Source organism: Macaca mulatta, chromosome 3, assembly GCF_049350105.2.
Source record: "Macaca mulatta isolate MMU2019108-1 chromosome 3, T2T-MMU8v2.0, whole genome shotgun sequence".
Lineage (NCBI taxonomy): Eukaryota > Metazoa > Chordata > Mammalia > Primates > Cercopithecidae > Macaca > Macaca mulatta.
In genome coordinates this window covers 196,362,364-196,377,778 of record NC_133408.1, presented here as the reverse complement: position 1 = coordinate 196,377,778, position 15,415 = coordinate 196,362,364, and the positions used below count along the sequence as shown (strand labels likewise).

At 47.5% G+C, this 15,415-nt stretch overlaps 1 long non-coding RNA gene across 1 annotated transcript; it reads right to left on the bottom strand.

Moving 5' to 3' along the window:
* Window positions 1-3,392: 3,392 nt before the first annotated feature.
* On the bottom strand, window positions 3,393-15,325 carry LOC106997749 (uncharacterized). Its single transcript, XR_001443961.3, has 3 exons — window positions 14,968-15,325; window positions 13,128-13,208; window positions 3,393-3,752 (listed from the first exon to the last, which is right to left on the bottom strand). It is a non-coding gene; the product is annotated as an uncharacterized LOC106997749 (long non-coding RNA).
* Between the last annotated feature and the right edge of the window lie 90 nt (window positions 15,326-15,415).

Here is a 15,415-nt window from a genome sequence, read left to right as displayed (position 1 = left end):
AGTGGGTAAGGTAATGAAGATGATACAAAATTCATCTGGAAAAATAAACACGTGGCAGTAACCAGGAAACTCTGACCTGAGAACAAGGGAGACGCTCAGTGGATACACCCCCAACCTGGGCAGCTGCCCCTTTGCCTCTGTCTGCTCATTTCTGGGTGGGGTGCTCAGGCCAGGAACCCTTGGCCACCCAGCAAGGGGCCTGGGCTCTCAGGAGGTACCGCTCAGTGTTTTCCAAAGCGCCCAGGGCTGTGGAAGACTCCCAGCTGGCCCAGCCCCTCCCAGGGGTGCTGCGTTTACCCTCAGTTCACTGGGCTGTTCTAGGGCTTGGTGCTGGGCTTGCAGTCCCAGGGGAGGCCTGGATGAGGCTTATGTTCTCCTGGGTGAATTTCCTGAGGTCTTTACAGACACTGCCTCTCCCCACCTGGCCCAGTGTCACGTGAGACAGAAAATACCACCCGCTCCTTTCACTACCAGCTCTGACTCTGTCCCTAGCAGGTAGCTCTTGGAATCCTCCGCTAATCCTGGGCTGCTGCCATGCCATGACCCTGGGCACAGTGGCACCTTATCTAAAAGATCTGGCTGCTTCCACCTCATACCAGGGGCGTGTCCACCCCCCGCCAAAAGCTGTACCAACTACACAAGGAAATACATGCAAAGATATACGTGACAGCATTGTTAGAAGAGGGCTGCAAAGCAGAACAAAACTGTAAATAATCTGAACGCCCATTCATGGAAGATTGGTGCAGTAAATGCAGCACGTACTAGTCAGGGGACCACTAACCAAGAAGCAAAGGAATGGAATGGACCTGTACGTAATGATATGGTCAGACAGCCAAGATATATTATTAAGTAAAAATGTAAGTGGCAAAACAGATCTCAATTGTGTACTTTAAAAAATGCTTATATATGTGTAGAAAATTCTGGAAGAATGGCTAGAAACCCTTAGTCCTGGTTGCATCTAGAGAACAGAACTGAGGCTGAAGGGAGAAAGACTGAATTCTTAAGTATGCCTTCCTCTTGTTTCCATCATTTCCCCTCTAGAAAGTATATTTAAAAGCCAGTGTAGTGGCCAGGCACGGTGGCTCATGCCTGCAATCCCAGCACTTTGGGAGGCTGAGGTGGGCGAATCACTTGAGGTCAGGAGTTCAAGACCAGCTTGGCCAACATGGTGAAACCCCATCTATAGTAAAAATACAAAAAATTAGCTAGGTGTGGTGGCACGTGCCTGATCCCAGCTACTTGGGAGGCTCAGGTGGGAGAATCACTCGAACCTGGAGACAGAGGTTGCAGTGACCCGAGATTGCACCACTGCCTTCCAGCCTGAGCAACAGAGTGAGACCCCATCCCAAAAAGAAAATAAAAATAGGCTGGACATGGTGGCTCATGCCTGTAATCACAGCACTTTGGGAGGCCAAGGTAGGAGGATCACCTGAGGTCAGGAGTTCGAGACCAGCCTGGCTAACATGGTGAAACCCCCTCTCTACTAAAAATACAAAAAATAAGCTGGGCGTGGTGGCAGGCACCTGTAATCCCAGCTACTTGGGAGGTTGAGGCAGGAGAATTGCTTGATCCCGGGAGGCAGATGTTGCAGTAAGCAGAGATCACACCATTGCATTCCAGCCTGGGCAACAAGAGCGAAACTCCATCTCAAAAAAAATAAAATAAAATAACTAAATAAATAAGGCCGGGTGCAGTGGCTCACGCTTGTAATCCCAGCACTTTGGGAGGCCAATGCGGGTGGATCACGAGGTCAAGAGATCAAGACCATCCTGGCTAACATGGTGAAACCCTGTCTCTACTAAAAATACAAAAATTTAGCCAGGCGTGGTGGCGGGCGCCTGTAGTCCCAGCTACTGGGGAGCCTGAGGCTGGAGAATGGCGTGAACCTGGGAGGCGGAGCCTGCAGTGAGCCGAGATTGTGCCACCCACTGTACTCCAGTCTGGGCGACAGAGCAAAACTCCGTCTCAAAACAAAACAAAAACAAAAACAAAAACAAGAACAACTAAATAAAAATAAGAGCTAGCGTAAAAAAGTGTAAGTTCAGCATCCATTCTCTGTTTGTTTTTTTAGAGATAGGGTTTGGCTCTGTCACCTAGGCTGGAGTGCAGTGGCACAATCACAGCTCACTGTGGTATTGAACTGCTGAGCTCAAGTCATCCTCCAGCCTCAGCTTCCTGAGTGGCTGGGACTACAGGCATGTGCCATCACACTCAGCTAATTTTTTTTTTTTTTTAAATTTTTATGTTGTAGAGATGGGGTCTCACTATGTTGCCCAGGCTGGCCTGGAACTCCTAGCCTCAAGTGATCCTCCTGTCCTGGCCTTCCAAAGTGCTGGGATTACAAGCATGAGCCACCATGAGCCACCATGTCTGGCAAGAGCCACCATGCCCAAGGCCAGGCGTGGTGGCTCACACCTGTAATCCCAGCACTTTGGGAGGCTGAGGCAGGTGGATCACCTGAGGTCAGGAGTTTGAGACCAGCCTGACCAATATGGTGAAACCCTGTCTCTACAAAAACTACAAAAAAATTAGCCAGGCATGGTGGCAGGTACCTGTAATCCCAGCTACTCGGGAGGCTGAGGCAGGAGAATCATTTGAACCTAGGTGGCGGAGGTAGCAGTGAGCCTGGCCTCAGCATATGCTTTTTTTTTTTAGACGGAGTTTTGTTCTTGTTACCGAGGCTGGAGTGCAACGGTGTGACTTTGGCTCACTGCAACCTCTGCCTCCCGGGTTCAGGCAATTCAGCATCCATTTTTAAAGCCCTTAATTCCCTTTCCTGGAGCAGCAGGATCTAAATGTTAGCTTTGGGCCTCTCATGACTAAGCTCACACAAGGTCTCTGGAGACAGAGCCCCACGAGAACCTGCTCCACCTTCTTGGCTTGCGGACCTAGAATCAGGATGAGGGCTTTTCAGCTCACCTAGTGCTCATAACAAAACCTGCGTCTGCAGTGACCACAAGAAAACATCCTCTTCTCCCTCTGACTCATCCCCTCTGGGCTCAGCACGTCCTGTGCTCCTCTTTGATCTCGTGCCACGTTGGCCCAGGTTGTTCCTCTGACTGTTGCTTTGCTTCCTGCCATTCTGTGTGCTCCCGAGTTACAAAGTCAGCCTACTCCAGAGTGGTATCTGAGTCACACCCAGATAAGCAGTTTTCATGTCTGGACGGCCAAAGGGGGACACAAACCTTTACATGATGTCTGTACAATCTCTCACCTTGCGGTTCAGTGCCGTCTTGCTTTCGTGAGGTCATTTGACACCTTACTGTGTGATCTGAACACAATTCAGGGATCTATCATCTGCTGTAAATGTTAAACTAAGCCAACAGCATACAAGGTTGATAAGCTTCTGGTCACACAAGACTTGTTCATCTCTCTTTTCTCTCTTTTTCTCCTGCTAGCAGAGTCTTGATCATCTGTTTCTCTATATTTCAATGAGAGTTAGTCAGGGACGGGTGAAATTTGTATCATTAGTCCTAAGATAAAATCTTGTTAAAATCAGAGACTGACACCAAAGGTTGAAGTGGTGATAGGTTGTAAAAGGTTGAAATATTCAGGAGGGTGATATTATTTTTATCCGTGGACTTAAATTCCCCACGATACCCTGTAATTCTCCTCAAGCTAATTCCAGTTTCATGTCTACCCATTTCTTCTGATGAGTTCTTGTAAATCTTGACTCACGGATAAGACAGCCACAGAATTTCTTTGCAAAGTAGAGGTCCTCTCCTCCATTTTAAGTATTCGTTTAAGCATCCCTGCGTAAAAGTTACAAGTTTGTCATGAATTCCTTAGAAACGTTGGGCCAGGCGCAGTGGCTCACGCCTGTAATCCCAGCACTTTGGGAGGCCGAGGCCGGCAGATCACGAGGTCAAGAGATCGAGACTATCCTGGTGAACATGGTGAAACCCCATCTCTACTAAAAATACACACACACACACACACACACACACACAAAACCAAAACTAGCTGGGCATGGTGGTGCAGGCCTCTAGTCCCAGCTACTTGGGAGGCCAAGGCAGGAGAATCACTTGAACTCGGGAGGCAGAGGTTGCAGTGAGCTGAGATCTCGCCACTGCACTCCAGCCTGGCGACAGAGCGAGACTCCATCTCAAAAAAAAAAAAAAAAAAAAAATGTGTAAGCATCACATAGATATATAACCCAATTTGTAAATATAAGCATAATCCATGCTTAGATCTTGGTTTTTCAGATGATAACAATAATGGTGATGATGACGTTGATACTATTACTAACAGCCAACTTTTACAGTGTCATTGCACTTTGTAGGTTCTATTATTTATTTATTTATTTATTTATATACTTTTTGAGACATTCTCGCTCTGTCACCCAGGCTGGAGTGCAGTGGTGGAAACCCCTTATAAAACCATCCGATCTTGTGAGACTTATTCACTACCACGAGAACTGTATGGAGGACTCCCCCGCCCCATGATTCAATTATCCCCCCACTGAGTCCCTCCCACAACACATGAGAATTATGGGAGCTATAATTCAAGATGAGATTGGGGTGGGGACATAGTCAAACCATATCACACCCCTTTCAGAAATCGACAGTCATGTGTATGACTAGCAAGAACTTCGGATTGGTGTAAAAGTAATGCATGTTTCTGAACTTAGTTGTATCTTCGTGAATTTAGAACTGTTTTCCTGAGAAAAATTCCTGTTTTCCCTCTAGTAATCCCCTTGATTTGCCTCTGCAGACATGTGGGATGACCAACCACCACGTGAGAGTCTTGTCCAGTCTCCTCAATTTTCACCTTTTATCATCTGGTTGTTCAACATTAGCCCACAGTGTGGAACATCTTCATTTGAGGCTCTTTCTAAAACGGTTGCTGGCTCCCATGGTGCGCTGTAATTATTTAATAACCAGCTCTTCAAGTGGGGGAAGGGGGCCCTGATTTGTATCACTGACTGATTTCTGTGCTGTGGCCCATTCTAGCTACCAAATGTGCTGATGTTGAGTGTGGAGGAGCACACCGTCATTAGACAGCTGACGGAAGTGGCCACAAGAGTAAAGTATAATAACACAAGCACGGCCGGGCGCGGTGGCTCACGCCTGTAATCCCAGCACTTTGGGAGGCCGAGGTGGGCGGATTACGAGGTCAGGAGATCGAGACCATCCTGGCGAACACGGTGAAACCCCGTCTCTACTAAAAATACAAAAAAATTAGCCGGGCGTGGTGGTGGGTGCCCGTAGTCCCAGCTACTCGGGAGGCTGAGACAGGAGAATGGCATGAACCCGGGAAGCGATGGAGCTTGCAGTGTGCGGAGATTGCGACACTGCACTCCAGCCTGGGCGACAGAGCGAGACTCCGTCTCAAAAAAAAAAAAAAAAAAAAAAAAAAAAAAATTAACACAAGCAGGACATGATGGAGTCAGAGCATTTATTACCTTTTAAAAATATAACTTAAGGCTGGGCACCGTGACTCATGTCTGTAATCCCAGGACTTTGGGAGGCCGAGGTGGGCAGACTACTTGAGGTCAGGAGTTCGAGATTAGCCTGGCCAATATGGTGAAACCCCGTCTCTATCAAAAATATGAAACATTGGCTGGGTGTGGTGGTGCACGCCTGTAATCTCAGCTACTCTGGAGGCTGAGGCAGGAGAATCACTTGAACTCGGGAGGTGGAGGTTGCAGTGAGCTGAGATTATGCCACTGCACTCCAGCCTGGGTGACAGAGCGAGACTTCATCTCAAAAAACAAACAAACAAAATCCCCCAAAAACTACGTGTAAGTTTGCATAATTTAACTTTAAGTAATGGTTATATTTAAGAACTGGCTTGCATAATTCCTAAAAATTAATGACCATTTCTCGCAGGCCAGTACAAGCGGTCTCCAGCACAGTACTGACTGGTTACTGCTTCCAAATTCCGAAAGTCCATTCATTTATTTAGAGAGTCTAGATTTTACACCTGGATTATACTGGATCCTCAGAAGACTTTGTATTTGGACCATGTCATTCTTTTTGGCTGAAACTATACCTGAAGCCACCTTGTGTGTCAAGGAAATCCACAGCTAATGAAGCAGGGACTCCATCCCACAACAGAAGCTGAAAATATCAGACACGCACTTCCTTTGCAGCTCAGGTGCCTCAAATCGTTGGCAAAAATGAGGCAGTTACACGTTTAGTCTACACCAAGAAAATGGAACAGTTGAGTTAGCTCATAATCTCTGTTGCTTTATACAGTTCTTTACTCAGGGAACATTATATGTTAAGAGGCCATGTATCATAGTGGTTAGAAGTGTTGGAATAGACAGCCTGGGTTTCAATTCTAATTCTTTCATTGGCTTGCTGTGTGACCTTAAGCAAATTACTACCTCTCTGTGCTTGGATTTTTAAACTGTACTGTGAGTATAATCAGTAATTACATATGGAATGGTGATGAACGTGCAATTGGATAATACATGTAAGGCAATTAGAACAGTGCCTGGTGGGAGGATCACTTGAGCCCAGGAGTTCGAGGTTGTAGTGAGCTATGATTGCACCACTGCACTTCAGCTTGGGTAACAGAGCAAGACTTTGTCTCAAAAAAAAGAGAAAAAGGCCAGGTGCAGTGGCTCATGCCTGTAATCCCAGCACTTTTAGGGGCTGAGGCAGGAGGACTGCTTGAGTCCAGGAGTTCAAGACCAGCCTGGGCAACATGGCAACACTTATCTCTCCACAAAATATTTTTTAAAAATTAAAAATGAAAGAACGGTGCCTGGCAAATACTAAGTGCTCAGAAATATTTGTTATTTTAACTAAAAGATAAAAGCTTGAAAGGCAGAATGGCCATAAAAATGGTGGTAAAACAAAACTATTTGAGAAATGAAAGCAGGCATGACACTAGGCTGGAGCGTAACACATGGAATTTGCATTTCAAGCCGTTTCCTTCCAACAAAGTGCAGTTGTGACCCTGTGTGGATGAGTCTCCACACAGGAGAGTGTGGCCTGGACGGTGAGGGGACCGGAGGAAGGAGTGGGTTCAGAAGCTGGGAAGGCACTAAGTTCTCCTCTAGTGGGAATGGGGAACGAGGGGAAGAATGATGGGCTGGAAGTCAGCAAGCCTGGGTTACCCTGGTCACTAATGTGTGTCTCTTTAGGAAAGTCCCTAAATTTCTTTGGGACTTGGTTGCAATAGGGCTAGGAGATCCCCAGGGTCCTTTAGGCTTCACACATCTGTGATTCCTGACTGTTCCAGAGACATTATAGTTCCTTCTGTGGCACAAAGAGGTTTGCTGGACTGTTCCTTCCCTTGCCCCACCCCATTTTGACTCATTTCCCTCCTAAATTGTGTGTGTTGAAGTTGGAAGAAAAAGAATCAAGATAGAGGCCGGGCGCTGTGGCTCACGCCTGTAATCCCAGCACTTTGGGAGGCCGAGGTGGGAGGATCACGAGGTCAGGAGATCGAGAACATCCTGGTCAACACGGTGAAACCCCGTCTCTACTAAAAATACAAAAAATTAGCTGGGCGCGGTGGCCGGCGCCTGTAGTCCAGCTACTCGGGAGGCTGAGGCAGGAGAATGGCGTGTACCCGGGAGGCGGAGCTTGCAGTGAGCCGAGATTGCGCCACTGCACTCCAAGCCTGGGTGACAGAGCGAGACTCCGTCTCAGAAAAAAAAAAAAAAAAGAATCAAGATAGATAAGTAAAGCTTAGGAAGATGATGTATGACTGAAGATGATATATGATGAGCCAATAAAAATGACTGGAATCAAGGCTGGACATGGTGGCTCATGCCTGTAATTCCAGCACTTTGGGAAGCTGAGGCAGGTGGATTACCTGAGGTCAGGAGTTCATGACCAGCCTGGTCAACAAGGTGAAACCCCGTCTCTACTACAAATACAAAAATGAGCTGGCCGTGGTGGCACACACCTGTAATCCTAACTACTTGGGAGGTTGAGGCAGGGGAATCGCTTGAACCCGGGAGGTGGAGGTTGCAGTTAGCCAAGATTGCGCCACTGTACTCCAGCCTGGGTGACACAGAGAGACTCCATCTCAAAAAAACCAAATGATTGGAATAAATGTCTATTTATGATATTACCTTTAGAAAGCGTCCTAAATCTTCTCTCAGTTTGCTTAAGCTCAAGCAGTACCTCGTATAATTGCCTGGAAGGCGTAATGCAGTGCCCTGAGCCATCCCAAGTAGGTAGTAGCTCCCACAAGCAACAGCTGATGAGTTAGAAGCACAAGAGGCCAACTTCTCCCCAAGCCTATTAAGAAGAAGAGAATAAAAACAGGGGTCCCTACTTGTGATGGTTAATGTTATGTGTCAGTTTCACTATGCCATGGGATGCCCAGATAGCTGGTCAAACAATATTCTGGGTGTGTCTGTGAGGGTGCTTCTGGAGGAGATTAATGTTTGAATTGGAGTCCTGAGTAAAGCAGATGGCCCTCCCAATGTGGGTGGGCATGATCCAACCAGTCGAAGTCCTCAGCACAACAAAGAGACTGACCCTCCCCTGAGTAGGGGGAGCTCCTCCTGCTTGAGCTGACACATTAGTCTTTTCTTGCCTTTGGCCTCACACTCAACCATCAGCTCTTCTCGGATCTCGAGCCTGCTGGCTTTCGAATTGGAACTTATACTTTGCTCTCCAGCTTGCCATCTGCAAATCTTAGGACTTCTCAGCCTCCAGAATCCTGTGGGCCAATTCTACATCCTTCTCCCACCTTCTCTTTCTACACCTCCACTCCCTAATTAGTCCTATTCCTCTGGAGAGCCTTAATGCACCATTCCTGGAACTTGAGGGGCAGAGAGTGAGCTTGGACTCATTTGTATGCTTGGTTGCATACTCCACTCAAGCACATTCAGAATTACAGAAGAATTCACTGGGGAAGGGGAGGTGGGTTGTCAGGGCAGAATCTCCAACAGAGGGACCTGGATGTTTTACTATGTGTCATGCATGGTGATGCAATTGTTTTTGTTTTATGGCATGGCAGACAGCAATGGAACTATGAGAAAAGCAGGTGTTAATGAGTCAATGAATCTAGGTTCAAATCTTGATGTGTAAACCAGGTCAGGTTGCTTAACCTCTCTGAGACTCAGTGTCTTCAATGGTAACATAGAGCCAACAGCACCTACTTCACTGCGCTACTGTGATGGTTAAATTAAATAATGCATGGGAAGTGCCTGGAATACAGTAGTTAAATTCCACAAAAGCTAGCTCCCCACTACCACCCCCCACATTCACACGTATGACTCTTTATTTATTCAGCAAAGGCTTATCAACCTCCTATCATGTGCCAGGCCCTGTGCTTGGTGTTGGAAAAAATAGTGAACAGGATAAAGTCCTTGCCATGACTAGGGCAGACAAAAAACACACCTATGTGTTAATAACTTCTTTTTTTTTCTTTTTTTTGAGATGGAGTCTTACTCAGTCGCCCAGGCTGGAGTGCAGTGGCACCATCTCGGCTCACTGCAAGCTCCGCCTCCCGGGTTCATGCCATTCTCCTGCCTCAGCCTCCCAAGTAGCTGGGATTATAGGAGCCCGCCACCACGCCCAGCTAATTTTTTGTATTTTTAGTAGAGACGGGGTTTCACTGTGTTAGCCAGGATGGTCTCGATCTCCTGACCTCATGATCTGCCTGTCTCGGCCTCCCAAAGTGCTGGGATTACAGGTGTGAGCCACTGCACCTGGCCCCTATGTGTTAATAACTTCTAGGGTCCTGTCTTGAAGACAATGCAAGGTGAAGTGAGCCGGCATAGCTGGGCTGGGTTCAGGTGCTCCCTCAGCTCAGGGTCGAAAATGCCCTCTCTACAGTATTAACCTTTATGTCGTAAGGAGAGGGAGGGAGAGCATCCTGGGCAGAGGGCACAGTACAAAGGCAGTGGGGGGCACAGCAGAAGACAAGGTTGGAGAGGTGGGCAGAGGCTGGTCCTATGGTCTCTGTCAGGGACCATAGGTCTTGGTTAGGGATCAGAGTTTGAGTGTAAGTGATATGGGAAGCCTTCAGGTTGGGGAACACAACTAATTTACATGCTTATCACTCGGGATGGATGATGGGAGGGAGAAGATGGTGAGGGTCTGGGAAGAGTAGATGCAGGGAGACCAGCCCAGAGGCCACTGAGGCATGAGGCTGGTTGGAACAGGAGAGTGGCAAAGGCGATGTGGAAGAGTGGCTGAATTCCAGACATATTTTAGTGGTAGAATAAAAAAATACTTGCTGATGGATGGGGTGTGCGTTGTTAGGGAAAGTATGGAATTCAGGATGACTCTCAGGTTTGGCGCTAAGCAACTGATGCTCATGATCGCCTCCTCCCCTCTAACCCACACAAATGCCAACAGAAACGTGGGTTTGCATGGAAAGTTTCCAATTTTTTTTTTTTTTGACGGAGTCTTGCTCTGTCGCCAGGCTGGAGTGCAGTAGCACCATCTCAGCTCACTGCAACCTCCACCTCCCAGGTTCAGGCGATTCTCCTGCCTCAGCCTCCCCAGTAGCTGGGACTACAGGTGTGTGCCACCATGCCAGGCTAATTTTTGTATTTTTAGTAGAGATGGGGTCTCATCATGTTGGCCAGGATGGTTTCAATCTCTTGACCTCGTGATCTGTCCACCTTGACCTCCCAAAGTGCTGGGATTACATTAGTGAGCTACTGCGCCAAGCTCCAAGTTAATTTTTCTTTTTCTTTTTGAGACGGAGTCTTGCTCTGTTGCCCAGGCTGCAGTGCAGTGGTGTGATCTCTGCTCACTGCAAGGTCCGCCTCCCGGGTTCACGCCATTCTCCTGCCTCAGCCTCCCGAATAGCTGGGATGACAGGCATCCGCCACCTCGCCCGGCTAATTTTTTGTATTTTTTAGTAGAGACAGGGTTTCACAGTGTTAGTCAGGATGGTCTCGATCTCCTGACCTCGTGATCCGCCCGCCTTGGCCTCCCAAAGTGCTGGGATTACAGGCGTGAGCCACTGCGTCCGGCCTTCCAAGTTAATTTTTAAGACAACAAACACAGTATTAGTGCTGGAAGGAACCTCAGGCATTGTTAATTGAATGGAGACCTGGAAGGTCACACAGCAATTTACCACAGAACTGGAACCTGGTTTACAGATTCCTCGCTTAGCGTTTAGGCTAACGTGCTCAATTTAGCGAGGGGTTAAGTTGTGGTAGAGAAGCCATGGTTTAGGCTACCAGGAAGTTGTGCTTCTTGAAACAGTTACTTTATTAAATATTAAATAGATGCTGTTTATGCATGACAGATAATGCATAGGTATAAAGAATAACAATGCAAGATAGGGTTGTGGACCTCCTCCACTCTGGTTTAAGAAATACAGCATTATCATTCTCTTTGTGGCCCTTGAAAGCCTCTCACCAATCCCTTCTCTGACCTCTCTCTTAGAGTTTTATCATTCCTTGGCTTTTCTTTATAGTTCTACTGCATGGTTGTATGCCCAAATAGTTGATATGGTTTGGGTCTGTGTGCCCACCCAAATCTCATCTCCAATTGTAGTCACCATGTGTGCAGGGTTTACCATTTCCTGAGAGCTTAAACTGTGGGTTCTCTACTGCAACATAACCCCTTGCTAAATGGAGCTGTTAGCCTAAACACCAAGCAAGGGGTCTGTAATCCCCACATGTCGAGGAAGGGAGGTGATTGGATCATGGGGGTAGTTTGCCCCATGCTGTTCTCATGGTACTGAGTTCTCATGAGGTCTGATGGTTTTATAAGTGTTTGACAGTTCCTCCTTCTCGCTCTTTCTCCCCCTTTCTCTTCTTTTCCTCCCTCCATCCCCTCTTCCCTCCTCTTTTCCCCCCTCCCTGCCCCTCTTCCCCACTTCCTCACTTCCCCTGCACCCTCTCCCGCCTCCTCTGCCACCATGTAAAACATGCCTGCTTCCCCTTCTGCCATGATTGTCAGTTTCCTGAGGCCTCCCCAGCCATGCGGAGCTGTGAGTATATTAAACTTCCTTTGCTTATAAATTACCCAGTCTTGGGTAGGATCTTTGTAGCAGTGTGACAATGGAATAATATAATAGTATATAGTTTTGTGTGGTTTTGAACTTTACCTAAATGGAGTCACTGGGTGTCTTCTTCTGGTACTTTCTTTTCGTCCACACTTTGTTTTAGAGATGCATCTGTATTGCTGCTTGCAGCTATTGTTCACTAATTTTTCAGAATCGCATTCTGTCGCATGAACATATCAGTTTCGTTATCCATTTTACCGTGGATAGACAGCTGGGCTATTTGTAGACTTCTGCTGGTTCGAGAAGTCTACAAATCCCCACAGTGGCGCAGCTGTGGGGATTCTCGTTCACATCTCTTGGTGTACATGCTCACAAGCTTTTCTAGGATGTATGGGTAGGAGTGCAGCTGCTCATTGCTTATCTTCGGCTTTACCGGATAATGCCCAATTATTTACTGAGATGTTACATTGGTTCACACTACCTCCAGTGGTATAGAATTTCTACTGTTCCACATTCTTGTGACATTCAATATTGTCAAATTAAAAAAATTTTGCCCACCCAATGAAAGTGAAAAGCTACTTCATTTAGGTTTCAGTTTGCATGTCCTGGGTATTGATGAGATGAAACATATTTTTAAATGTTTATTGCCAGCCATATTCTGATATGAGATGAAACTTCATATACACACAGCATATTTTGGTGGCCAGAAGGTGTCATCATCACATTTTAAGAACTCTGTGTCTTTTTTTTTTTTTTTTTTTTTTGAGACGGAGTCTCGCTCTGTCACCCAGGCTGGAGTGCTGTGGCCGGGTCTCAGCTCACTGCAAGCTCCGCCTCCCGGGTTCCCGCCATTCTCCTGCCTCAGCCTCCCGAGTAGCTGGGACTACAGGCGCCGCCACCTCGCCCGGCTAGTTTTTTTTTTTTGTATTTTTTAGTAGAGACGGGGTTTCACCGTGTTAGCCAGGATGGTCTCGATCTCCTGACCTCGTGATCCGCCCGTCTCGGCCTCCCAAAGTGCTGGGATTACAGGCTTGAGCCACCGCGCCTGGCCCGAACTCTGTGTCTTTTCTCCAAAACTTGTTCTAACTGCAGCCTTCCCCCTCTTTGGTGATGCAACTGTCCTTCTGGCTGCTAAGGCCAGAAGACTCGGAGCTCTCTGTCTTTCTCTTTTTCTGACCACATCCCCCATGTGATAAGAAATCCTCCTTTCAAAATGCATTCAGAATCTGATTACCTCTCACCTCGTCTGCTGCCTCCACCCTGGTCCAGGTTGCTAGGCTCTGAATTTCTGCAGTAAGTCTTCCTCATTCGCTGTCCAGGCCCTGAGCAACAGTCAGATCACATAGCACCTGTCAGTAACTCACAGTAGCTCCTGACCTCTCCCAGAAAAAAAGCCAAAGCCGTTACAATGGCCCATGTGGTCTTATACAACAGCGTTTAGGGATGTGGAAAAGAGGGTGTTGGCTGGGCTGATGGAGGTGACCAGGTCACCTATCGTCAGCTGGGCTGGGGCTTATGATGCAGTGGCCAGTGGCCATTGAGGGTCCCTAGAGTCCGTAAGAAAGGGGAAGTCCTAACGCACAAGCACTTTCCTATAGTTTCATATTTTCTAATGTCCCACTGGCCAGAGCAGGTCACCCAGCCAGGCTGATTCCAGGGCTGGAAAGCAGAGTCCATTTCTTGCTGGGAGGAAGGACAAAGCTAGATGGCAGAGGGGTGAGCATATAGGGAGTGGTGAGTACATGGCCCATTGTTGAAGTCTGCTACCCTGGGTTAAGTGTTACAAGTATCAGTGGTGCGTAAGCCTCTAGGGATGACTGCATAAAAGAAAATCGAAAGGTCTACATGGTTGGAGTGTTGCATTAAAAAGATGACAAATATTGCATGCATCACTTTCCGGAATCTGTGTTTAAATGCTGTACACTTTAAAATCTAATCTGCTTGCCCTTCAGAATTAACCCAGAAATTATCCAGGTTTTTTAGGGCTCCAAAACATTCTAAAAAATAAAGGTGAACATTGAATTCAACCAGTTGACAGTTGTTCTTGGATTATGATCAATCAGCCTGTGGCAGCAGGGCACATGCTGAGAACAAGCCTCAGGTTCTCTAAGTTTTCCCACCACCACAATGTTCAGCTATAGTGAACTCATAGAAACAATGTGTCGGGGCCTCCAACTTCGCCAAGCACCATAGCAAGTTTGAGTTGTGAAAAAATTTTAACTCAAAATTGTGAAGAGAAACGGCAACATTTAAATTACCATATATTTGTCTTTGAAAAACTTTGCACCAACTTCATTAACTGTTAAATTTAGATTCATAAAAATCTAAATAACGGCCAGGCACGGTGGCTTACGCCTGTAATCCCAGTACTTTGGAAGGACGAGGTGGGTGGATCACCTGCGGTCAGTAGTTCCAGACCAGCTAGGCCAACGTGGTGAAACCCTGTCTCTACTAAAAATACAAAAATTAGCCGGGCGTGGTGATGGGCGCCTGTAATCCCAGCTACTCAGGAGGCTGAGGTAGGAGAATCAGTTGAAGCCAGAAGACGGACATTGCAGTGAGCCGAGATCGCCATTGCACTCCAACCTGGGCGACAAGAGTGAAACTCCGTCTCAAAAAAAAAAAAAAAAAAAAAAAAAAATCTAAATGAGATTTGAAAACAATTTGTAGATTTTCACACTTCCTAAGAATTCTCAAAGATGCCAAAAACAAAAATCACAGCCACTAGCAATTTAAATGACTTCCTCGTAGCCAAATAAATCCCAAGGTAAAATTATAAACATTCCCTTAAATTCAAATGTCATAGCAAAAAGAAAGATAATGGGGAATGGAGTGTGAATCATTGTGTTTGATATATTTGGCGGTGACAAATACATATATTACGTGCTGTTTAGGGTCCACTGAGGGTCATAAAACTCACCCTAGTGACCGAGCTACCGGAAGGACTTGACAAGGGCCTCGCCAGCTCGGTTATCTGAGTTTTCCAGGTGGGACAGCCCAAGACCCTTATCAGGCCCAGAGAAGCTGGGTTGCCGCCCAAAGCCCGGCCCAAAACCACCGATTTCCGACCTTTCAACCTACTTTGGCAGAGCAAGAGTTTCCGCAGGAGACTCCCTGCTTCCCTCTGCCCAGGTCCTCAGAGGCTGAGTGCGGTACTGAGTGCTGAGTTAAGGGGTGCTGAGTGCCAAGCACTGAGTAACTGGGGGAGGGGCACCTTGCAGCTGTCATAAATAATTAGCTCCTGTGAGGAACAGGAACTCAGAGACTGAGGCCGGGCCAGGTGGGCAGAAGTCGCAGCACCCTCGACGCGCTCCCCGTCCCCACCCGACGCCAGGACAGCACCTCCCTAACCGGGGTAGCTCCTGAGGGCGCGGCTGGACGCCGCCCCCTCGGCACCTCCCGGCCCAGCGGCCCGGAAGACCGCGAGGCGCGCTTCTCTGACGTATCGGCGCCTTTCGTCTGACGTGTACCTGCACCCCCCCCTCCCCGCCCCGCCCCGCCCCCGCCCCGCCCCCGGCTGCGCGGCGCC